At 39.8% G+C, this 25,827-nt stretch overlaps 1 non-coding gene and 1 pseudogene across 1 annotated transcript; both read left to right on the top strand.

The window, feature by feature from the left end:
• The first annotated feature begins 8,559 nt into the window (after positions 1-8,559).
• Positions 8,560-8,904, top strand: LOC150002878 (pancreatic progenitor cell differentiation and proliferation factor pseudogene; annotated as a pseudogene).
• A 16,761-nt stretch (positions 8,905-25,665) lies between these two features.
• Positions 25,666-25,772, top strand: LOC150002879 (U6 spliceosomal RNA). Its single transcript, XR_016512830.1, has one exon. It is a non-coding gene; the product is annotated as a U6 spliceosomal RNA (small nuclear RNA).
• Positions 25,773-25,827: the final 55 nt, after the last annotated feature.

Below are 25,827 nucleotides of genomic sequence, written 5' to 3' on the forward strand. Positions count from 1 at the left end.
CTTACCTAGTCCCGTGTTGTGATTTTATTTCTGATTATTTAAATGTTTTAAAGTTCATAAACTACCCAGATCTTAAAAGCTAATCTTTTCTGAATTATTTCAGTCTTCCTGCATTCAACTGAAATGTTTTAAAATACGACAAATGTGGAAAGATGTAGTGCAAATCTTATAATGCACTTTGATATAGTACAGTAATTACATTCTATTAATTAAAATATGTCCTAATAAATATGCCCAACATCTGTGGGTCTTCTGCTGAAATCTAACTTATAAAGAGGGCGTGCAGCTTTTATACTACGCAGATAAAAAACATTCAAGAACTATGACAGCATCTCTGCTTAGACATGGAAAAAAAAGAGTACTGTAGTTTGGTACATTATTATTTCTGTCTTAGTAAATCAAAGCTGTTGTTAGGGTATATAAATTTAAGTTTTCAGCTTAGTTCTTCAAGACTGGTTTAATATGGACCAGTGTTTCTGGAAACTGCAAAAACTAAACAACCAAGTTCCATAAATAATTTTCCTCTTAGAAGACTTAACATTGTATTTTCCAGCTTATCGAAAGCAGTTAAATATATATATGTTAATTGCACATATTTTAGTAACTTCTTAAGACATACTGGTACATATTTTAGTGTAGAAGATTATCAAGTACAAGAATTATATTCTGCTACTTGGTGACAAATAATGCTAATTATAAACATAAATAATGATCTTAAAAGTTAAGGTGATAGCTAGAATCAAGTTTAATTTTGACCGATTTTAGTAAGTTACTTTTCATGTTAGAACCACAAGTAACCTGAAGTTAAAATATTGAAAAAGGACTGAAAGATTAGGAGAAGTTGTATATCTTGTGGCAAATGATATGTGCATGTTAATAAAGGCTCTGTTGACTGAAAGGTTTGATGAAAAAAAAAAAGAAGTTAACACTCACCTGGCTGTCCCATGTGCCCTGTCAGCTTCCCTGGCAAAGGCGGGCAAGGCACCAACCTAGACAGTGGGTCCCAGTCATGACAAATGGTGGAATTGCAGCTGTGTTTCCCTTCGGACCAGATTTTACATGTCTTTTTATCCAGTTTAGTTCTCTCTTGGGATCAGGGTGGAGTAACAACATTAAATAGAGCAAATAGGAGAAAAGAAATGCTCTGCTTTGCCCTAAATTGCTTTGCCCTGAATCTCTTCTGAGGAAGAGCAACCAAAGCCACTTTTTCCATTCTATTTGCTGAGTTCCCATGACACTCAATGTGAATGGCAAACACAGCACCTGTCTTTCTCACATTCCTGTCCACTGGATGATGAACCAAATAAAATACCTGGGGAGAGAGTAGCCATAACCAGACTTGAGCCCAGGCTCTACCTGTAAGTGCTGTCACTTGTACCTGGCAATAGAGCCCACTTGATTTGTGGGCTTAACTGATCTTCCCCAAATCACACAGTGTCTCATGGACAAACAAGCCTTTGGCTTCTGTGCTCTCGACTTTGGATTGGGGCTACCACTCTGGATGCTGTCACCAGAACAAAATGCGGTCAGCCTTATCATCTGAGCAGAAGCAATGTGATATTCTGTGTAAGACAAGAGACAAAACAGAGCAACCCCACAACACACAGCCTGGGCTCTGCTGCAGACAATGAGGCATGTCAGGGCTTGAGTTGATGTCAAGGTTCGCACCCCTCTTCCTGCATTTTCTTCTGATCCAGGAGCAAAATCCCTGCCATCATCTCTATGGAGACCAGCTGCAGGCACTTGTGTTTTTTAACAGCGGTTTCCTATCTTGACACCAGGCTCATTAGATCTAGCAATTGGCAGAGGATCTAGAGAGCTCACATCTCCCCTAGCTTTACTAGTCCTCATTACACCAAGTTCCAGAACACTGCCTCCTGCTTTTGCAATGGGGAACACTTTGACTCTAGTCGCTGGACTATTGCCTGCTGGGAACTTCCTAGGGAAGGAGAGTTGAGCCCTGGGGGGCCAGCCTGGGCATGGGACTTCCAAACACTGCAGTTGCCTCGAGGCAGGCTCTTATCTGGCCAGGATGAGCTGTGCATGCTGTGATCTGCCCCTAGTTACAACAGAGAGAGGTTTTTCTGTGTACGTTGCTTTTTAGCTGGAAAATTGAGGACATCACAAAACCTATCTGGGGCACCGTCAAAACTGGAAGTGTGTTGAAATGAGTATGTCTACTTTGGTGGTCCAAAACCATATTTTTGAACCTTACTTTGTGCAAGATGCTGAGCTGAGGGCTCAGCGGTTGATTCTCTGAGTCCTGCCAAGGAAGCTGGGGTCAGCAGGAGGGATAAGCTTTCAACACTGGGAGATGATACTAAATGGTGAAGGAGAAAATCATCCATGATGGCAGGATAGAAGGTGGTAAAGGCACAGAGTGCAGAGAGGACTTGTAGATGGGTCCCCTCTGTTTCCCTGGGCTTGACAACCTCCTGCATCATTGTAACTGGCTGTGGAGTGCCCTCCATGAGACAGAAAAGCTTTCACTCTTACATGAAACTAAATCCTTTCACAGGAAATAAAATCCTGTTGGCCTTGGTTATTAGGTGAATGTACAGAAACAGAATAAATTAGTGAATCACTAAACCTTCATTTCTACATCCTGAAGAACTGCTCTGAATATATCCTTGCCTGTACTGAACCCACATCCATCTATGTAAAGGGCCATGCAGTGTTGTGGACCTCAAGGATTATGCAGAAGTGCCCTCATGCTGCAGCCAGGGTTGTGCCAGAGCTGGCTCCTGCTGCTTGGGGGAGTTGATGGTTATAAACATGCACAGGTTTTGGGAACCAGTGGTAAACTCTTGGTACCTTGAAACTGGCCAGAAAGAGAATATTATACCACAGAAATACACAAAGACTAGACATCAGAGTGTATTGTTTTATTGTATATTTTTCTGTGTCTGCACATTACTGGTTTGGCCACATGGCTTCTCAAAGCCTGTTTCCTTATCTATTGACCTAGATAAGGACACCAGTTTCACAGGTTTATTGAGAGGTTTAAGTGAGAAAATGCATGTCAAGTACACAGTATGGTGGCCAGCACATGGGCAGGTCTCACTAAATGGTAGCCAGTTGATCTGTGTATTATATGAAGAGACCCTCCCCCCTTTCCCATATTCTAAAGAGGATTGCTTTAGGGCACAATGATTTTCAAAAACCCCATTCTATCCAGAGGGAAAAATACCACTATTCCAGTGGACCCATGCCATCTTCTAGGATAGGCCAAGCTTGAGAAGTCTTCCCATATCCCAAGAAACCACAGGGATAATTTGAATGACCAAGGTTGGCAGCCTGAGAGTTCCCATCAGCAGGACTGAAGGATCAAAATGAGTCATTGTATGCTTTGAAGCCTCAGGAAGCTCAGACTACTGATGCTCTGATTGATCAACAGGAAAACCCTATAATGTGCCCTTTTATAAAAATGGGCTCGTCTTTACTCAGCTGACATCCTCCCCCCTGTGGTCTTGTGCTCAACCAGTCTGACTTGGCTTTCCCAGCACGATTCTAGCAGGCATTGCTAGTTGAAAAAAGGTGGGAGCTTGTTTTCAGTTTCTTAGAAGAGGCATTCATGTTTCTTATTGAAGTAGTGTGTTCTGATCTGCTTCGATATATCAGGAAATAGTTCAGTGTTTTATATTAAAAATTACTTTTTTCATGATACAAAACCCACACAGTTCTCTGTATGAAATTAGGAAATTGACCTTCGTCTTAAAATTGATATTTGTGCTTTGAATTTGCTCAAATCTGGCCATATAGACCTATGTCAGCAGTTGAATAAGCAGGAGAGAAAGAGATTAGAGTAGTTACTTACTGTTCAGGGGCCTTTCTAAGAGGGTCCAGGAATGAGCTGGTCAGTTTGGGGGCACTCATTCTGAGGCTGGGGCTATGTAATAGATTTTTTTTTCTAGAACCTTTGATGACAAATATAATGTCGAGCCATTTAAACCTCTTTTCTTAATTAGTGAAATCTCCCATTGGATGCAGCCTTCTTCAATGGGCGTCCAGCTTCCAGAAGGCAATGAAAAGCTGACCATACTTTGCACTCAGGAATACATTTTCCTTCGGTCATCAGAAGACTAGATTCATTAAACTAATCAGAGACTGGAGGCTGTGATGTTATAGCTTCAAATATGCAAGTCAGTCAGCTACGGTAGCCTAGTTCTGATTATTTACATCTTCAACCTTTGTCATCATCTTGGAAAATCAAGTCAGGTGTTTTGAGGGCAAGAGGCAAAGCAGCAGGGAAATAAACCAAAGGCCCAAAGAAAAAAAGAATTATCTGGATTCCTACAAAACAGCCTGTGAGTTTGAATGTTATTTATTTATTACTAAATAATTCCTGTAATGTGGTACTCAGGAATGTTGATGGAATGAATGAGTAAATAGATAAATGGTGAGTGTCTCTCTGGATTGACTCTCAAATCTACATAGGAAATTCATTGTTGGTGAACAATGTTAGTGCCAGCAAAGCCCTGTGAGGCCCCAGTCTCTCCTTATGTGACATACTCAATGAGGGCCAAATCTGGGTGGGGGCAGTTGTCTTTAATCAACCACACCAGTGGCCTGAGATGTAATTCCAGCCCCCATGCTAAAGCAGAGCTTTTCCCTAAACTCCCCTTTCTCTTTCATTTCCCCACATTCTTGTGCTATTTACTTAAGTTACTCTTCTCCATATACTCCCACTTGCCATCTTCCTTTCCTTATTAGCAAGGGTGACACTGAGGAACTGAGAAAGAAGTCAAGATAATCATCAATTTCCCCCTGGTGATCACATGAATGCTAAGGATTTAGAAACAGTATGTTATTCTTTCTTTTTTCTTTTCTTTTTTTTTTTGAGTATGACAATTGAAAAGAGGAGGTGACAGAGTTTAAGACTTGATTACATCTAAGAACCCTTCAGGGTGGTTACTGGTAGTAATATGCCACCTGGCTTCTTAAATCCTACCTCCCTGGGTGAGATAAGACAAGCCATCCTTGGGAATACTGGGGATGATCCAATCTATAGTCTGATCTCATGAGGAAGGTAGTAGAATTTGATGTGTTTTGATCTAATTGTCCCACATCAATGTTTCTCTTCCTCTCTTTCTCCTTCCCTTCCCCTCTCTCTAGAAATAAATAAATAAAATCTTTAAAAATAGAAAAAATCAACAAGATGTATAATTTGAGATTTATAGGCCTGACTCATGATAATGTCACTATGATGCTCTAGCCTTATGCTACACCTTTCAAGAAAAGGTTAAGAAAAGTCTTACAACCATAACTTAATTCTTGTGGTGTCTCTATAAAAGAAGCATTATAATCTCTGATTTATAAACTAGGAATGTAAGGTTTAAAGTACTTAAATAACAAGCCATATCTTTTTATAGTCTCATGCTCAAATTTCTGATATTAAAAAGCCCAGAGTATACGCTGTACCATTTACACACACCAATATGGCATTAGGATAAAGAAATGGAAGCTTCTGCTTTTCTTAAACAAAGATATATTATTCCCACATTTTCCAGGTTCACCTTATATTGCTCTCTCCCTGTGCCTTTCTTTCCCTCCCTATAGTGCAAAACAATCATTTCCCCTTCCCATGGTGGCCAGAGCCTTCCCCAAAGAATTTAGATTCCACCTGTATCAATAATAATGCTTACTGAGTGCCAGCCACCAGCCACCACTCATCAAGCACTAACTCATTTAAAACCCTCATCCCATTTTATGAATACAGAAATAAAGACCAAAGTCAACTACTTGCTAAGCTGCAGAGCCAGGGTATGCAATACACCCATCTGGCCTTCAGTCTCTCTGAGTAGAGCCGTTTGTTGAGCACTTACCTGTGTCAGGCGCTGGGGATGCAGAATTCCCAAGGGGCTCAAGGGGCTCCCAGCCTCTATGGGGGAGGTGAGGCAACACAATTTACAATGCAATGCTTTATGTGATATGCTAGACACATATACCTGGTGTTAGGGGAATCGGTAAGGGTTAAGGGTAGGGTTAGGGAGAGGTACATCTAGTAAATAAGTTGGTATGGGTTTCTTTTTCCTAAGAAGAGAAGACTTAAATGTAATATTTTTATTATATATTATATAAATTAAATCAGGAAATTAAATAAACTTTATATATGTAATAAATTTATATTACATTTAATGATATATTATACAAGTATTATATATAGATATACATAAATCCTATAGAAAAAGAACTTGCAGAAAGGAAGAGGATGAAGATGCATTTAGGAGAAGGGATGATTGATGGAACTTTGTCCCTGAGGAAGTGAGAAGGGATACAATCCAGGGCACAGATGGAAAAATTAGATTGGTGGGGTCCTGGAAAATGTAACTTGTGATGGGGACTGGAGAAAATAATTAATCAAGGCCCTGTGTTCCTTCCCTCCCTATGAGGAACCAACTGAGAAATAAGGAACCAGAGACCTAGCAACCTGATTTATTGTGCTAAGGAGCTTTGTTTATACATGGGGCCCAGGGCCTTGCCCCTCACTCTGCCCCCACCCCATCCCCAACACACTTCCTGACTCTGGTACTGAAAGAGGCATTACATCTTCCCCCATGTAGATCACACCATCCTGTGTCAGAGAAAGCCACTTACCAGGTGTGGCCAAGGAGAAGAGATTTGGTTTTGGGGGCAGCCCCTCAGAAGAGAGAGAAAGATGTGGGCAGGGGCCCTGGACTCATTCCTTCTCCCCAACTCCCCACCGTGGGGGTGAGTGAGGAAATAGAGAGAAGGGCAGAAAGTCTCTTCCCAACTTCTGAATTCTTCCAGAATGGTAACATTTCATATTTGATAGACCTAGGCAGAAATGACAGGAAGAGATTATATTTCCTCTGACACTTTTATAAAAATTTGGAAGCAGGCAAATAGGAAATTGAGGGGTTCAAAGCTATTTATGCTGGAACCCTTTGGTGGTGGAACCCTTTATTGAAAATAAGCAACACCACCATAACCCAACACTAACAATGCGGGTGAGTTCCTTGTGCACCTGGCACTGCGTCATCATCTTTAATTCTTGAAACACCCCCTAAAAGATAGGACAACTGAGACTCAGAGGTTCTCTTACTATGGAGTCCTGCTACTGAGGCAGAGGACCTGAGGAGACGGGCGGGGGGGTGTGGGGGGAGAGCGACTGTTGTGGGGATTCGGAGAAAGCTGACAAGGATCCGTCAAAAGACTGCTGAGCAGCACAGAGTACCCAGCGGAAACCTGAAGCTCTACACTTGCAATGGTCTGAATCCGTGTGACCGTGCATGATCAGCAGCTGAGGTTTGGAAGCACAAAGCTGGACTGATCTCTGATTGCAATTTTGCTAAGCAAGGCAAGAAATGAGGAAACAGATGTGCCTGGAGACACTTAGAGCAGTATATCTCCATGCTAACTATACCTGGAAATCACCTGGGAGTTTTTAAAGCATGGACAAGCCCCTTCTCTAAAGATTCTAGTGTAATTAGCCTAGGGTGGAGCCTGGGCATAGCTGGTTTGTAAAGCTCCCCAGGTGATTCGCATGAGCTATCAGGGTTCAGAAAGGCTCAAAGTAGAGCTTCCCAAGTGTCAGCAGCATCAGCATCAGAAATGCAAATTCAAACGCTCCATCCCAGGCCTAGCCAGCTGTATTTAACTGCCCTCTGGGAGACTGATATACCCTAAAGTTTAAGAACCACCAGCTTAGAGGATCTGAGAGGGACCAGTGGAGTTTAAGATCTACAGAGAGGGAGTCAAGCAGGTATAAGAAAGGTCCAGGATATTGCGTATGGCTCATGTGGAATCAAGACTGAGGTCACTGGAGTTCAGGGCACAGGGAAACTGTGGACAGTGAGCTCGCCAGGGAATATGGGACTTTTGATAGACAGAGAGTGCAGGAGCCTCAGCACACAATGGGTATAGGCAAATGAAAAGAAAAAAGAATGGTAGATTCTGTGAGCAGAGATTTTTGAAGGAGGGCGGGGGAGGTTGGTAATTCCGCAGGAACAGCTTGGGGAACAGGCTCATGCCAACCCCGTCTCTGGGCCCTGTGATACTGAGGGTACAGAGTGGGCAGGCGCTCCTCTCAGAGTCCCTGGGGAGTCCAGTTTCAGATAGCCAGCAAGCGGAGAGGTGGCGATTGAGGATGCTGAGCACCTGCAAAGCAAAGGATTCAGAGAGTGAAGGAGACAGGCTTCCTGGCAAGAAGAGCTCAGAGCCCTGCAGGGAGGGAGGAAGCACAATGTGCCTAAGGCCGCACCCTGGCCCAAGTGCTCTCCCTGTGGTATGCTGGGAGAGTCGCTTAACCTCTCTGAAGCCCAGTCTCTGCATCTGTAAAATGGGGACCAGGATACTAGGACCTAGGCCATGGCTCCAGGCACAGAAGGGGGTCGCTGGTCTCAGGGATCAAGTTGCTTCCAAATCCCCCCACCCCTACCCCCGCGCGCACATTTTGGTCATAGATAGATCAGCCTTCTGCGGTCTCCTCTGCAAGTGGGCTCCGTGGCCTAGTGCACCCGTTTCCACCACCTGCGATCGCGCGCCGAGGTCCGCGAGGGGTCGCCGCGGAGGTTTCCCTAGTGCACAAGCGAGAGCATGCCAGCCACCCCCTCCAGCAGCTCGCTAGTGGCTACCCACAGCAACTGCGGGCGCCACCCGGGTTCCACTTTCAGTAACAGCTCCTGCGGAAGTGCCGAGGACTCTGGGGAAGTCCTACCCCACCACCCGGGTCTCCCCAAGGTTGACCCAGGTCACTGGTGGGCGAGCTTATTTTGGGGGAAGTCCACTCTCCTGTCCATGGCCACGGCGTTGGAGCCCCCAGAGCGCTAGAAATCTCCCCGGGCCTCGAGGACCGTGACCACCTGTGACCTGGCTCGGGAAGCCATAAGGAGGCCTCCTGGCGGCCAGCCAGGCAACGGCAGTGACGGGCCCCAGTCCTAGGTGGTCACCCCCAGGCACCAGGGTTCCAGAGGCGCTAGGCTCTTTTGAGCCCCCGCCCCTCCTTCTGTACCCCCTTCTCCCTCCTCACCCCACCCCATAGACTAGGCAGGCTGCAGCAAGCAAAAGCAGTTGGGTTGTTTTATATCAAAACAGAAAAAAAACCAAAAGAAAGTTGAGACAGCCCTGCTCTTTACAACTCAAGCCACATGGCCACAGGCAAGCCTTCCTAACACCCCGTAACTGTGTGCTTTGCATCAAGTAGAAAATAAACGAGGAGCAGTCAGCCAAAAAAAAAAAAAAAAAAAAAAAAGTTGCTTCCAAGTCTGTGCACTGCTGAGGCTGGGTCTTGCTGCAGTCTGACTCCCCTTTGCTGACTGGTACCAGTCTCTGTTGCTCCACCTGTCTGTTCTCCAGGCTTTCTCTTCCTTTTATCCTAGGCTTGCTCTCTGTGGTGTCCTCCCCTTTCCACATAGTTCCTGTGTGACTCTGGGCAACACAGAGAATCACCAAGTGATGCTTATCTTCATCTGTAGTAAATGGGGCGATACTTACCTTGCAGGGCAGTGATGAGATTAAACATAGCACAAATGCAGGCATCTGATGCCCTGAGGATCCTGACTGTTGGCATTGTTTCTGTCTCTCCCTTGCCCCTCTTTCAGGGCTAGATGGGTCTGACACTTCCTATAGAAATTACTTTGCCTGTCTCTAATAACCCCAAGCTGCTGTTACAAATCTGGTCCTCTCTGTGCCTTCCAGAGGTCGAAGGTGCTGTGGGGCAATCTCTCAAATACTGGCAGGGTGCTAAGAGGGGGTGGAGGTGACGAATGCGTCTCCTACTCCAGTACCCTCTGTCCAGTTAGGTCACTAACCCATTGGTTCTTTATCCTGTCTGCACCTGAAAATCACTATCAGAGGAAGGGGTCAAACATCACTGTCCCCACCCTAGACTATATATCCGGGTGTCAGAATCACTTGATGTAATTCTAAGGTGCTCCCAGCTTGCATCTTTCTCAGTTGGCTCTGAATACCTTGCCGGAGTCATTGTCAAGGTAGAATGGGGGAGATGGTATGATGGGTCCTTTCAGAACTCATTTCACATCTAGTTGGAGATGTCCACCTATCCCCAGTCTGAAAGTCCCTTAGGTTCATGCTTCATGCTCTGCAACCCCTGGACTGAGTGAACATGTCTTAGATGTCATTGTCATGTCTTAGAGAAAAGATAACTTTGCCACAAACAACCCACACAAACATGACTGCTTCTGTTACCATAGCTCTGCACCTAGTTTGTTCAGGAACACGCTGTTCTCTATAAGAGAAAGCAGACGGCTACCTGTGTCCTCATAAAATGCATTTGCCCTTGAGACTTTGAATTAAGTGCTTTTCAGTTGAGTCAAGCTATAAGGAACAGGATGTTTCTTGCTTATTAACAGCAGAACCAACCCATTTTAAAAATTGCAATGACAAATGTCTTCTTGGGGATTTATAGGACAAAAAAGTTCTGTGATTTTTAGGCACAGATTACCTTTCCCCCATTTAAACAAAGTTTATAAGAAAAAGATGGTGTTGCCTGAAATAACCATGTAAAAATATCTATTTACAGATATGCTTTATATAGTGTCAGTGTCCTGTTTGTTAAAACATTAAAGTCACCTAAGTAACAAATTAAGAAATCACTAACGAAAAAGGAAGAAGCACAGCTGCCTCTAAAACTTAACCAGGATGGAGTAATTGTCACCACCAACAGCGCCGCATAGGGGCCTGGTGAGTGCTTGCAGCAAATTAAAGGTTCTTAACAAGGAAAGTTGCTGGGATTTAACAAAACCTTTGCTGTAGCTACAGAGCCACCCTGTGGTTCTGTGCAGCATTAGTTACATGGAAATGCAGAAGTGCACGGTGCCCCGCCTTTCTCAATGTATCAGCACTGCTAAAATGCACCTTGGGACAAATCCTTTTCTGTAGTCAGTGAAAACCATTCCTTCACACAGCATTGGGTAAGTGTTTATAGAACCTTTCTGAGTAGGGAAATGTGAATAATATGTAAAGACCGTGTAAAAAGGAGGGCAGGTTTAAAGCTGATAAGAATTTGAGCTCCTGGAAATCTCTAAAGCTTTAGGAATAACATGTTCATCTCTCTACCATGATCCTACACAACCAATTTACTGGTAAGGCCAGGAGAAAAAGCTATCTAGCTTTTTCTGAGTGACAAGAAAACAGTAACAATAGATACGAGACATTTCAGGATTTTCAACAGTTCTCAAGGCCTAGAGCCCGGCTACCTTTAGGAAAAGAAATTTCAGTAGAATGTGTCAGATCTCGCCATGCTATAATGTTTCTGCCAGACAGTGTAGGTCAATGTCGGTACTCCAGAAGGCACTATTTATAGGCCTTCCTCTGGCCTGACATTATCTTGCTTTCAGGGCAAGATGCACAGCACTGACCTCAAACATGCTGTATGGCCTTTTGACCTGATGTGTTCCTGTTTGAATGACTGCTGGGTTTGCTAATTATGACCACTGTGTAGTCTAGAGAAAATCTAATAAAAATCTTCATCAAATCATTTAAAAGTAATAGTATAGTAATTTCTTGAGCCACTTGGAAAAAGCTATTTACTAGCAGAGAATATGCAGAGTAACTCGACATACACAATAACTCTATAGATAGATAGTATATAGATTTTGTGATTAACTTTTAAAATTCAATATTTGATATAGTTGCTCAGAAACAAAAGTAGCTACATATGTTAGAAAGGACTTAAAGTCTTGGAATATTTTTTAAGAGGTTGTATATTACTTCAATTCAATGATATAAATCTGTCAGTGCTATAGGACGTTTGCTTGCAAGCACTTATTATACTCTCAATTATAAAGCAACACATATTTGTTATGTAAATTTGAAAAAGAACATGAAAATAGAAAGAAAATAAGTTACTCATATATCTCTTGCTGTTAATATTTTATTGTATTGTTATTAGTTTTTCTGTCTTGTCATAGAGTTTTTTAAAAATAGGTTGTGATAATTATATTGTTTCATTTTCCTCCTATTATTTAAGACAGACTCTCCATGTTACCAAGTTCTTTATAAACATCATTTTAATAGCAGCTCAACAATTGTAGTATATACAAAAAGTTAGACACAGACATACATTTACATTGTTATTAAAAATACACCAAAAAAGGAAGCAAATATGTAAACCAGGATTATTTCTCATTCCTTGCCATTATAAATAACACTGCAGGGTGAGTCTTTGCGCAAAAATCTATCTAGATTTAGAGTTATTGCTTCAGGATGCAGACCCAGAAATAAAATGACTGCATCAAAGGGTATTAATATTTTCACAGGCCTTTATTACCATATTACTTTCCAAAGTGATGTACCCATTGGTAATTTTACAAATAATATCTGAGAATACTTATCTTACCCAATCCTCTGCACGGGACACATGAGTTAGGAAAGGTCTCAGAATTTCTCCCAGATGATCATCATCATCCTATTCTCAGTGAGTCAGCAAAACCTCTGGCTCCTGAGTTTGGATTCCCAGACCCTTCATAATAGGTACCTACACCAACCCCAAACAAATACACACACATAAGGAAATGAACATAGTTCCAACTTTTTCCTGTCTACACTCCAATCCTCTTGCCCAGCCAGGCCAGGTATGTCCCTAAACCTCCCGTGCTCAGGCTCAGCTCCATCCTCCCAGCGCTCATCCTTTGTACAACAGGCTGTAGCGCTGTGGAGGTCAATAAAGAATCCTTAGTTCTCTCACTTCGGGAATCACTTCTTTTTCTCTAGCTACCCAAGTTTGGCCCATTCTTCCACACGTGGTTCACAAGGTAATCTCCTCAGTTTACACAGCTCCCACATGTATCCCCCATCTACCCCTTATGAGGCCTGCCTCATTTTTCTTGGGTTCCAGTGTAAATGGATTTTCTTGTCACCTTTTAAAATATAAGTGCTCTCGGGAATGATAATGTGTTAAACTCTTATAGATCTTAATTATCTTAATATAAACTAATTTGTCAGGTCCTTCCCTCCTCCCTCCTTTCTTTCTTCCTTTCCTCCCTTCTGAGCAAACTTTTATGTATATAAACACTTTTAAAAAGCCAAATGCTTTATGAGGCTTATAACAACAACAACAAAAGTCCCCTGCTCCAGCCTTCCCAGTTGCCAGTTGTGACTCCAAAGAAGGCAACCACTCCTCTAGCTTCTTCTTCTGTTCTTTGCCATCATATTTCTAAATAAAATGTGGATACTGTGAGTTCTGGATCTTTCTTTTAGCTTTTAGATAGTGCTTATTAGCTTTTGTTAAAGAAGCTCTTTTTTACCCCAACCCACATAAACGCATACTCTCACACAGGAAGGTTTACATTCTTATGATAATTAAATAGTATTCACAGCTGAGCCATATGTCTACACAAATTAATTTTTTCTTCTTTTACTCCTCTATTTTGTTGTGGTTCTTGCAGTTTTCTTTGTATCTGTTGTTCATTTAACCTCAAATCCTCTACCATTCATATGCATATAATCTCTCAGTATGTTGAGATACCTCAATTTCATCTTTTGTCATCAACCTCCTTCTCAGAGCCCCCTGTCCTGTTCTAAGCAGGGTGCCTCCCCATCACCTGCATTTCCCTGGGCCTCCTGTGCTGGACTCCCTTCGAGCTCCATACCTTCCCCCTGGGTGCACTCTCTTTTTTGATGAAGAACCTCTTCCAGGAGCTTTCTGGGAAAGAATACATGGAGAGTAACATTGGAGACCTTGCACATCTAAAATCTCTTTTTCCTACCCTTATTTTTTCATCAATAATTTGACTAGATAATAGAGTTCTCGGCTGAGAATTATTTTCCCTCTGAATTTTATAGGCATTTTTCATTGTTTTTCTAATATCTAGTGTTGCTGTTGGGAAGTCTCTTTCCATTTATGATTTCTGATTCTTCTTTCTATTACCTGTTTTCTTATTTAGAGGATTTAAGAATCTATTCTTTTCCCTAGTGTTCTGAAATTTAATGCTGAGTACCTTCACCTGGATCCTTTTTCATACACTGTGTTGCATACTCAATGACCCCTTTAAGCTCAATACTCTTATCTTTCAGTTCTTATAAATCATTTCTCTGATCTTTTCTCCCCTATGTTTTCTCTAATCTACATTTCCGAAATGTCTATTTGTGGGACCTCCTAGAATGACCATTTAATTTTCTTATTATTTTTCTCCTATATTACATCCTTTGTTGTTTTTCTACATTGAGAGATTTATCATCACATTATTATCCAACTCTTCTATGCAATTTTTCATTTCTCTATCAGAGTTTTACCATCTCCTGATGAAGGATGAACCCACTGTCCTTAATTCATGGAACTATGAAGATTTAAATTATAATTAAAAAAAAAAATTTTATTCTCTTTCCTGTGTTGTCACTGTCTCCACTGAGTTCCTTATTTTATTTGTTTTAGTTTGTCTTTAATGTGGGGTGCGGGGTGGGGAGGGAATCCTTCAAATGTCTGGTGATCCTTGGCTGCCTTCCTTAAGGGTGAGGCACTAAAAAAGTTTCACTAGAAGCTGTGTGTGTGTGTGTGTGTGTGTGTGTGTGTAGGGGAGATTACTTACTGACTCTTAGGCTTTACTGCACATTGAGTTAACTACTGCATTTCAGGGCCCACAATTGCCAGCATCATTAGGTCTTTTCTCTTGCTGTGGTCATGTTTCCCGAGGAGGGCCGCTGGGAGGTGTGGACCTGGTTGTGAAGAACTTGCAGGTACATGGGGGAAGGGAGTTTGGGTTCTCATCAATTGGTACATACTCTTTTGTCTAATCACTCTCTGTTCTTCCACTTCTGCTTCTCTGCAAGTCATCTGATGTGACTGAGGAGAGGGAGTCACTCAGCTGCAAGGAACAGGGACGGGGCATTTTTTCCTACACAGATTTCCAAACAGCCCTATTGTCAGCTCCACTTGCTTCTATTTTCCAAGGTTCCTGATCCTTGCAATTCCTGAGGCTTTCCATATTTTCTTGTGTTTTGTTTTCTGAATCTAGCTGCTCTGCACATCCCCCACTAATGGTAGTTTCCCACTTTCTCTAGTCTGCTAAGCCAGTTCCCACTTTCCCTTCTATTTTCCAGTACCAGAACTTTGTTGTCCTCTCCACTCCTGATTTCTTCTCCTTGCAGATTTCTGCTGTGTTGGGGAGGGGTATTTGTTTGTTTGTTTGTACTCTATACATATAATGGGAGAGTCAGTCAGGCAAGATGTGTTTTTGCAAGAACTGAGAGGACTTGTAGACGGATTAGTAACGAAAGTGAGGAATCCAATATGACTCTTAGTTTTTGGCTTAAGTAATTGGGCAAATCACGGTGCAATTTATGGTCATAAGAAAAGCTGCTGAATGGGGAGTTGTTTCTTGGGGTGGTCAAGAAATTGTTCAGATGTGTTAATTTTGCCATGTTTCAGACAAATATAACTTATGGTTCTCTGAAAATGCCAAATAGACATAACCCTGAATCCTTTTTACCCTCAGGTTCCTCTGTGAAGTGAAAAGATTGAGTAAAATAATCTCATCCCTCCCCACAGCCTTCATCCCAACACTTGAGTCTAGGGTGGTGCCTCTCTGCAGAAGTTGGCAGTTGTGCTTGTTGGTTCATATCTCAGATCCTCAGTCTAGGCTAAAAACATGCTTTGGAGAGACAGCGGCATAAAGGTGTTACATGATCATCTGGGAAGACAGTGTGAAAGAGAAGAGATGATGGCTGAGGACTGCGTGAGCCCTGGGAACCACACATTAAGTAGTCCAGGAGAACAAAAGACCCTGATTATTTCAGTTGTTTTGGCATTTCTGAAAGAAGGTACATAAAGCAATAGAAAACCTGTTAAAATGTAAACAGACTCCAAACCCCAAAGAAAGGATTTTTGAAAGAAGAGAATTTCTATTAAAACCACTGGCAACTAGAGATGAGATAAAATAGTCTGACAGTTGATTCCAGGATGGAATGTGTTAAGGAGGCACAAGGAAACAGTTAATGATAGAAAACATAACCATTTCTAGAGAAGGGAATTAGAGGGCTACTTGTGCCTCAATAATTCTTTAGGAGGCACCAAACATCAGCTAATGGTGAGTTTGCCCACATACACTGAAAAGTGGAAAGTGTGAATAGAAGCAGTAAACCCAAACAACAGTAAGTACAGTTGCAAATTAAGTAATTCACACAGTAAGCAATTTGCTCATTTTTTAATGTAGCATTGGGCAGCTCCCCCAGTATCTTTCTTTTTCTCATCAAGATAATTAAGTTTTCTGCCCCATTGGGTATTAGGCTAATTTCCAGCTTTTTTATATATTAGCAGTAAATTTAGAAACTACCATAGGATTAAAAAGAAGACATGGCACTTACACACTTTCATCTTAAACAATTTAATTTCTGAAACTGCCAGACTAAAATGAACAAAATAATTTTAATTTTCAACTTACAAGTTTTTAAAAAACATAACCCAGTAGGACCCAACTCAGAAAATCTTCTTACTATGAGTCACAACTAACCATTCGTAATGGTGAAAAAATGCAACTTTAAAATTGAGATTTTTTTTTTTCGGATTCTAAGCGCTGCTGCTAGTCTTTGTTCGAAAATAACCTCACTGTATTATTTCCATCAGAATAATGCATAGTTTCCCTCTCCAGAATGAGGGTAACCAGACCTTTCACCAATATATCAGAAGCCAGTATAAATAAGAGTGAAATTTTAATGTAAATAATCGAGGTGTTCTTTTTTAAAAAATTAGTAACCAACTTCTATTGTGTAGCATCTTTCTAGCATTATTTTAGTTTGTTGCTAACAAGACTATCATAAGTTTTACAAAAATTACTAATACAGTGGAAAATAAGTTGCCTAGCTATTGTTTATGAGAAAGATATGTTACATGCACATTGTAAAATAAAATGTAGACAATACAGAAAACTACAAAAGGGAATACAGATTATCTTCAATTATATCATCTAGAGATAGCTACAATTAATATTTTGTGGGCATATTTCTAAAATTTTTCTCTGTGGTTGCTTGCGTGACTGAACAAAGTGGGATTCAGCTGCCTGCCATTGCACACAGGCATAACACAAAGGTTGATGGGGAACAGAAAAGGTCTTTATTAAAATGTTGCCCAATTTGGGGAAGTGGGGACTCCCTGACTCCAAGCCATCCTCTTCCATAAAATACAGAAGCTAGTCACCCTGAGAACAACAGTCAGTGTCCAGACACTCCCTGCTCCACTCTTATCTGTCCTCCTGGGGCCCAAGGCTGTTACAAAGACAGTGATGGCCCTCCACCTTCAGGCCTCTCTCACCCTGGAGTGCACATGTGTGGGACCAGTGTTACCATTGCCTTGCCACAGCTTCTTCCCTCTCCCAGGCCCAAGGCCACTGCCAAACCACTGGTGCCAGTTATGCAGGGGGACTCACCTTTGCAGAGCCCTGGGCGCTTGAAGCTACTAGCACCCCCGAAGCCAGCAAGCATTCTGGCCAATGCATCTGTGCACTGAAAAGAGGCAGGGTGGGGAACCATGCCATGCAGTGTGGAGATGCCACTTCCCAGGGGCTGCTGCCTGCAAGGCACGCAGCCAAATGGGGACTCGGCCTCTCTAACCTGGGTCCCAGCAGGGAGAGCAAGAGCATGGGAAAAAGCCACAAGCCTCTGCCCACCCTCCGTTTAAAAGTCCAGGCCCAAAATCCTACAAGCTGTGGAAGTCAGTAGGAGGGTCTTTTCCCTTGTCCAAACATTTCACTACCTTGGCACATACTCTGTGGAAGCTTCTTCCATCTGTGTCATAAGCCGCACTACCTTGTTTATACTTACCCTCCTCCAGGGGTTTGAAAATCTACCATGTAGATTTGGTCCCACTGCCTCTGGCACTTCCTGACCCCTCCCCCACTCTGGGGAAGGCAGGTTCTCCCACACTATTTTAGGGGTTACCTCCCTATTGCCCAGTGATTTAGACAGATCCCTCCTGTAACACTTGTACACTCCACACCACATGCATATTCCATTCCGTACTGAGATCACTTTGTCAATACTGTCCTTTAATTATTGCCTTAATATAGCATGAACAATTTCATTGGTGTGCTAATGTTTTCTCAAGATTTCTTTTTCTTTCCTTTTCTAAAAAATTGGTTTTCTATTACAGTTGTCCCACCTTGGTCCCCATTGCTTCCCCCAACCCAGCCCACCCCTTTCCCATAGTCAGTCCCCACCCCATTGTCCATGTCCCTGGGTCATTTATACATGTTCTCCCCCTCCCCCCTTGTCATTGTTAGCCTGCTCCTTGCTTACATGTCTCTGGTTCAATTCTGAAAGTTTGTTTGTGTCGTTCATTAGTTTTCTATATTAGGTGATATCATATGGTATCTGTATTTTGTAGCCTATCTTATTTCGCCAAGCATAATTCTCTCTAGTTACATCCATCTTGTTGCAAATGTTGGGAGTTCCTTCTTTCTTTCTGCTGCATAGTTTTCCATTGTGTAAATGTACCACAGTTTTTTGATCCACTCATCTATAGGTTGTTTCCAGCACTTAGCTATTGTAAACAGCGCTGCTATGAACATAGGGTGCATAGGTTCTTTTGAATTGGTGTTTCAGGATTCTTTGGGTATAATCCTAGCAATGGAATTGCTGGATCAAAAGGCAGTTCCATTTTTAGCTTTTTGAGGAAATTTCATACTGTTTTTCACAGTCGCTGCACCAATCTGCATTCCCACCAACAGTGCACTAGGGTTCCCTTTTATCTACATCCTCGCCAGCACTTGTTGTTTGTTGATTTGTTGATGATGGCCATTCTGACTGGTGTGAGGTGGTATCTTGTTGTGGTTTTTATTTGCATCTCTCTAATGGCTAGTAATGTTGAGCATTCTTTCATATGCCTATATGTCTATGGACCCTCTGTATGTCCTCTTTGGAGAAGTGTTTGTTCAGGTCCTTTGCCCATTTTTTAATTGGGTTGTCTGTCTTCTTGGTGTTGAGTCATATAAGTTCCTTATATATATTTGGAGATCAATTCCTTGTCTGAAGTATTGTTGGCAAATATATTTTTCCATATGGTTAGTTCCCTTTTCATCTTGCTGATGTTTTCTTTTGCTAAGAGAAACTCTTTAGTTTGATGTAGTCCCATTTGTTTATTCTTTCCTTTATTTCTCTTGCCTTAGGAGATATATCAGTGAAAATATTGCTACATGGGATATCTAAAATTTTCCTGCCTATGTTTTCCTCTAGGACTTTTTTGGTGTAACAGCTTACATTTAAATCTTTGATCCATCTTCAGTTTATTCTGGTGTATGGTGTAAGTAGGCGGGCTAGTTTCATTTATTTGCACGTCCCTGTCCAGTTCTTACAGTACTGTTTGTTGAAGAGGCTCTTCGCATTCCATTTTATGTTCCTTTCCCCTTTGTCAAATATTAGTTGACCATATAGACCTGGGTTTATTTCTGGGTTCTCTATCCTGTTCCACTGATCTATACGTCTGTTCTTATGACAGTACCAGACTGTTTTGATTACAGTGGCCTTGTAGTATAGTTTGATATCAGGTATTGTGATCCCTCCTACTGTATTCTTCCTCAACATTGTTGTGGCTATTCGGGCTCTTTTTTGGTTCCATATAAATTTTTGAAGCATTTGTTCTAGGTCTGTTAAATATGGCATTGGTATTTTAATAGGGATTGCATTGAATCTATAAATTGCTTTGAGTAGTATAGACATTTTAATGATGTTGATTCTTCCCATCCATGTATGCTTCCATTTATTTGTATCTTCCTTAATTTCTTCAGTGTTCTGTGGTTTTCCAAGTATATGTCTTTTACCTCCTTGGCTAAGTTTATTCCTAGGTACTTTATTTTTCTTGTTACTATCTTAAATGGGATCTTTAATAATAGTTTCTATCTCTGGTATTTTATTGTTGGTGTACAGAAATGCCTTCAATTTCTGAATATTAAATTTGTACCCTGCTCTTTTGCCAAATTCACTATTAGGTCATATAGTTTTTTCATGGAGTCTATAGGGTTTTCTATGTACACTATCATGTCATCTGCAGATAATAACAATTTTACTTTCTCTTTTCCAATTTGAATGCCTTTTATTTCTTTTTCTTGCCTGATTGCTGTGGCTAGAAATTCCAAGACTATGTTGAATAGGAGTGGAGAGAGTAGACATCCTTGTCTTGATCCTGATCTTAGGAGGAATGCTTTCAGTTTTTGCCAATTGAGTATGATGTTGGCTTCAGGTATCTCATACTTGTCCTTTGTTATCTTGAGGTATGCTCCCTCTATTCCCATTTTGCTGAGTGCTTTCATCATAAATGGGTGTTGTACTTTATCAAATGCTTTTTCAGCATCTATTGATATAATCATGTGGTTTTTGTCTTTCATTTTGTTTATGTGGTGTATTGCATTTATTGATTTGGGAATATTAAACCATCCTTGCATTCCTGGGATGAATCTCACTTGGTTATGGTGTATGATCTTTTTAATGTGTTGCTGGATCCGGTTTGCCAATATTTTGTTAAGAATATCATCAGTGATATTGGACTGTAGTTTTCTTTCTTCGTTGTGTCTTGACCTGGTTTTGAAATTAGAGTAATACTGGCTTCATAGAAAGAGTTTGGGACTCTTCCCTCTTCTTGAAATTTTTTTGGAATAGTTGTAAAATTCACCTGTGAAGCCATCTGGTCCAGGGCTTTTGGGTGCTAGGAATTTTTTGATTACTGCTTCAATTTCACTAGTTGTTATTGGTCTCTTCAGTTTCTTTGCTTCTTCTTGATTCAGTTGGAAGATTACATGTTTTTAGAAATTTGACCGTTTCATCTAGGTTGTCACATTTCTTGTGCTACAGTTGTTCATAGTATATTCTTACAATCCCGTGTATTTCTGTGGTATTGGTTGTGATTTTTCCTCTTTCATTTCTAGTTTTGTTTATTTGTGTCCTCTCTTTTTTTTTTTCTTGATGAGCCTGGTTAAAGGCTTGTTGATTTTGCTTATCTTTTCAAAAAGCCAGCCACTGTTTTTTTTTATCTTTTGAATTGATTGTTTAGTCTCTGTGTCATTTAATTCTGCTCTGATCTTGATGATTTCCTTCCTTCTACTCACTCTGGGCTTTGTTTGTTGTTGTTCCTCTAGTTCTTGTAGCTATAGGGTTAGATTTTTTATTTTTGATTCTTCTATCCTTTTTAGTTATGTCTGTATTGCTGTGAACTTTCGTCGGAGGACTGCTTTCACTGTATCCCATAAGTTTTGGATTGTTGTGTGTTCATTATCATTTGTTTCCAGAAAATTTTTGATTTCTTCCTTGATGTCATTGTTAACTTATTCATTTTTTTATAGCATGTTATTAATTTTCCATGAGTTTGAATGTTTTCGAGTTTTTTCCTTGAGGTTGATTTCCAGTTTCAAGCCATTGTGATATGAGAAGATGCTGGATATAAGTTCAATTTTCTTTAATTTGTTGAGGCTTGTTTTGTGTCCTATCACGTGGTCTATCTTTGAAAATGTTCCATGTCCACTTGAAAAGAATGTATATTTTCCTCTCTGGGGTGAAAAGTTCTATATAAATCAATTAAGTCCATTTGATCTAGAATGTTGTTCAATGCCTCAATATCCTTAGTGTTTCTTTGCTTCAAAGATCTGTCCATTGTTGACAATGGTGTATTAAAGTCCCCTACTATGAGTATGTTGCTGTCAATATCCTTCTTAAAGTTCTTCAAGATTTTCCTTATATATTTGCATGCTCCTGTGTTGGGTATATATATGTTTACAAGAGTTATATCATCTTGATGGATTTTTCCCTAAAGTATTATGAAATGTCCTTTTGTGTATCTTTTTATGGTCCTTACTGTGAAATCTTTTTTGTCTGATATAAGTACTGCTACCCCAGCTTTCTTTCATGTCCATTTGCTTGAAATATTTTTTTCATCCCTTCAGAAGTTTTCTGTCATTACTTTTTAAAACAGGTTTTCTATCCCTTGCTCCTCTTCTTCTCCTTCTGGTATTCCTATGATACAGATATTATTACATTTTATGTTTTCCTGCAGCTCTCTTAAAACCTCTTTATTCTTTTTCAGTCTTTTCTCATTTTGTTGCACTGTGTGGGGAATTTTTTCTATGTTGTCCTTGCTCATGATTTCCAATGTCTAATAGTATGTCAACATTTAGCCATACTAACATTACTTAACATACCCAGATTATTGAATGTTGTGTATTTTTTCAGTTAAAAATAATGGTGCAATTGATCATGTGTGTATATAGAGTATTGTTTACCTCTCTTTTGACATCCTTAGAGTAAATTTCTGAAAGTAGAGTGATTGTGTCAGCACATGTTATACACATTAAATTTTTTTATTATAAGGCTTTATTTTTTAGGGCAATTTTAGGTTCACAGAAAACTTGACAGGAAGATATAGAGATTTCTCATATACTCCCTGCCCCCATATGTGCACACCCTCCCCCATTATCAATTTCCCTCACCAGAGTGGTATAATTGTTGCAACTGATGAGTCTACATTGACACCTCATAATTAACCAAAGTCCTTTGTTTATATTAGGGTTCAATTTTAGTGATGTGTATTAAAGTGATTTGGACAAATGTGTAATGATGTGTATCCACCCGTACGCTGCCATAGAATAGTTTTACTGCCCTAAAAATCCTCTGGTTACACACATTTAAAGGCAATTTAAATATTATCTTACAGTAGACCAGTTCTTACTTTGACATTGTGTATGAGACTTTCCATGACCCTGATTCTTGCAATGCTAAGAATATTTGTAAGAAAAAGATTCTTTGCTAGTTTAATAGCTGAATGATGAGACCTCATTTTTATTTTTTAGTGAGTTCATATAGTTATTGGTTATTTGAATTCTATGTCTGCTCATGTCCTTTACCTATTTTAAAGTTGAATTTATATAGTTATTGGTTATTTGAGTTCTATGTCTGTTCATGCCCTTTACCTACTTTAAAGTTGAATTTTTTCTTCTTTAGTGGATTAACAAAAATACTTACATTACCCATATTTATGTGTGTTGCAATCATTCTTTCCTAATTTAGAGATAGACTTTCTTTTTCTGTATTTAGTGATGGTATTTTATTGTTTTTTAACTTATAGAAGTTTTAATGTTTATGTAGTCAGATCTATAGAAAATTAATTTGATCCTGCTTTTTTGAAACTATAATTTCTAAATATTGGCTTAAAAAGGCAATACAGGTTGCCAACAGACATAAAAAATGCATATCCTTATAACTAAGGAAACTCAAACATAAAACAGTAATATGCCATTTTTAATCTGACACATTAACAAAGACTAAAAGGCTTTATTATATGACTTGTTGGTGAAAGAGTAAGAAAATAAGAACTTATACACTGTTGGTGGAGATGCAAATCAAGCAATTTCTTTGGTGGGCAATTTGTCAATTCCTGTTCTTATTTAAAATGTACATGCCCTGGCTGGGTGGCTCAGATGGTTGAAGTAGCATCCTGTACAACAAAAGGTTGTGGGTTCACTCCCCAATCAGGGCACATACGTAGGTTGCAATTTTGATCCCTGGTCAGGGCACATACAGAAAGCAACCGATGGATGTTTCTCTCATATCAATATTTTCTCTCTGTCTCTTTTCCTCTCTCTCTAAAATCAATAAGCATATCTCCTGTTAGGATTTTTTAAAAAAGAATTTCACAGTAAGACACATTATGATCAAACTTTCAAAGGTCAAAACAAAAGAAACTTGAAAACAATGAAAGATAAAAAAAATCACTACATATAAAGTATACTCAATATGATTATCAGATTTCTCATCAGAAATTTTGGAGGCAAGAGGCAGTGGACTGATATATTCAAAATGCTAAAAGAAAACAACTGTCAACCAAGAATCCTATATCTGGCAAAGTGTCTTTTAAAAATGATGGAGAAATTAAGACATTCCTGGATAACCCAAAAATTGAGGCATGCCTTTCAAGAAATGCTACAGGGAGTCCTGCAGGGTGAGATGAAAGGGCACTAAACAGGAACTCTAAGCCAGTAAAGAGAAATATATAGGCAATTATAAATGCTGGTATTATTGCAAGAACAGTGTGTAACTGTTTTGTTTTTGACATGATTTAACTAATACATTAAACAAAAAAATATTAGTCTAAAAGCTAGAACTATTGTTACTTTGCTTTGTAATTCCAAAACTTGTTTTCTACAAAATGGAAGCCACCAAAACATTTATTTATTTATTTATTTATTTTATTTTTCAATTAGTTTACAGTCAATATTATTTTGTATTAGTCTCAGGTGTATAGTATATACTTTAAAAATGTTTCTCCTGATATTTCTAGTACCCACCTGCCACCATACAGTTATTACAATATTATTGACCATATTTTTTATGCTATACTTTACATCCCCATGACTATTTTGTAACTATCAATCTGTACTAAGAGGCTAATACATTTAAAAGAATTATTAGTTTATGTTTGAGGGCACGCAATGTGTAAAGACATTCTGTGAATCAAAAAGGATTAAGAAGAGCTATAAAGGAACAGAGTTTTTGTATGTTACTGAAGTTAAGCTGATATAATTTCAAATTAGAGTGTGATAAATTTAGGGTGTTCAATTTAATCTCCATGGTAACCACAAAGAAAATAGCCATAGAATATAGACAAAAAGAAGTGAGAAAACAAGTTAAACATTTCACTACAAAAAAAAAAAAAAAAACACACAAAACAAAACTCAACTAACCACAAAAGAAGACAGTAATGCGGGAAATGAGGGACAGAAATGCTATAAGGGATTTAGTGAACAAATAGCAAAATTATAGAAGTAAATCCCTTTTTATCAGTAATTACTTTAAATGTAAAAGGCAGTGATTGTAGAATGAACAAAAACACATGACCCAATTAATTATATGCCATCTATAAGAGCTCACTTCAGATCCAAAGACACAACTGAATTGAAAGTCAAAGGATATAAAATGATAGTCCATGCAAATAGTAACTAGAAGAAGAAAGAATTATATATATATATGTATATATATATATATATAGCATATTATATATAGTATATATACAATATAGCAAGAAAATTGTAGGAAACCGCTCCTTTTGGTTTAAGGAATTGTAGCCCCAGCCTGAGCATGACCTGCCACCAGCACCCTGGCTGTGTTTGTCTTTAAGTCTCAACATAAGGCTGCATGGGAGACATAACTGAAAGCCACTCAGAGGGTTTCCATGGGAATTGGATTTAAAAATGCTTATTATGCTTTAGAACTTGCTCTGTTTTTTTATCTTTTAATGTAACATAAACAACCTCTAGCAAAAAAATGTATGAAACCTTGCACCTCATGCCAGTGTGGCATCAAGATGTTTAATAGACCCTGACACAGACTGGTGCCCTCTTTACTGGTACTTGTAATCTGTTATTGTCAATTATAATCCAAATGCCTAAAAGCTATTGATGATTCATGAATTTTGACCTTGTATCTCCTGTGTGTATCCTCCTCAATAAAAGGCATGAAGGACGGAGGTTTGATTGCTGTTCTCCCCTAGAGAGAGCAGCCAGCCACTTTCCTTCCCCCAAAACATAATATAGTGTCCTGGATAGATTTGTTCCGCTGTGGTCATAAAACCTCTGCTGGACAGAGCTGTTTCCAACTGAGCCTAGGGTGTTGGAGGCACCTCCACCTCAGAAAATGTAACAATTATAATAATTTATGAGCTAACGACAGACCATCAAAATATATGAAGCAAAAACAGAGATAATTTAAAGAAGAGTACTCACTTCTGCAGCACATATACTAAAATTGGAACGATGTAGATAAGATTAATGTAGCCGCTGTGCAAGGATAACACGCAAATTAGTGAAGCGTTCCATATTTTTGAGTATATCTAAAAACTGTGGTACATTTACACAATGGAATACTATGCAGCAGAAA

This window comes from Furipterus horrens, unplaced genomic scaffold, assembly GCF_987537825.1.
Source record: "Furipterus horrens unplaced genomic scaffold, mFurHor1.1.pri manual_scaffold_8, whole genome shotgun sequence".
NCBI classification, from domain to species: domain Eukaryota; kingdom Metazoa; phylum Chordata; class Mammalia; order Chiroptera; family Furipteridae; genus Furipterus; species Furipterus horrens.